The sequence below is a fragment of the Oncorhynchus gorbuscha genome, unplaced genomic scaffold (genome assembly GCF_021184085.1).
Source record: "Oncorhynchus gorbuscha isolate QuinsamMale2020 ecotype Even-year unplaced genomic scaffold, OgorEven_v1.0 Un_scaffold_19770, whole genome shotgun sequence".
In the NCBI taxonomy this organism is placed as follows: domain Eukaryota; kingdom Metazoa; phylum Chordata; class Actinopteri; order Salmoniformes; family Salmonidae; genus Oncorhynchus; species Oncorhynchus gorbuscha.
In genome coordinates, this window is record NW_025761096.1 from 1 (window position 1) to 242 (window position 242).

The following is a 242-nucleotide window of genomic DNA, read 5'->3' on the forward strand; positions in this document are numbered from 1 at the left end:
CTCTGCAGTAAAATTCATGCAACAACAGGAGGATCAAATTAACATATGCATCTGAAACAGAAAACCAAGGAACCTTGTTTTTGACAGATGCTATGACTGTGTACACTGGTCTAGCTGTGACCTGACTTTAGCTTAGACGTGGGGCCAGTGGCGCAATGGATAACGTGTCTGACTACGGATCAGAAGATTCTAGGTTCGACTCCTGGCTGGCTCAATAATTTACTTAATTGACTGAAATCAAG

The 242-nt window shown here is 42.6% G+C and overlaps 1 non-coding gene across 1 annotated transcript; it reads left to right on the forward strand.

Annotated features, from left to right (window-relative positions):
- Positions 1-141: 141 nt before the first annotated feature.
- Positions 142-214, forward strand: trnar-acg. The gene has a single exon. It is a non-coding gene; the product is annotated as a tRNA-Arg (tRNA).
- Positions 215-242: the final 28 nt, after the last annotated feature.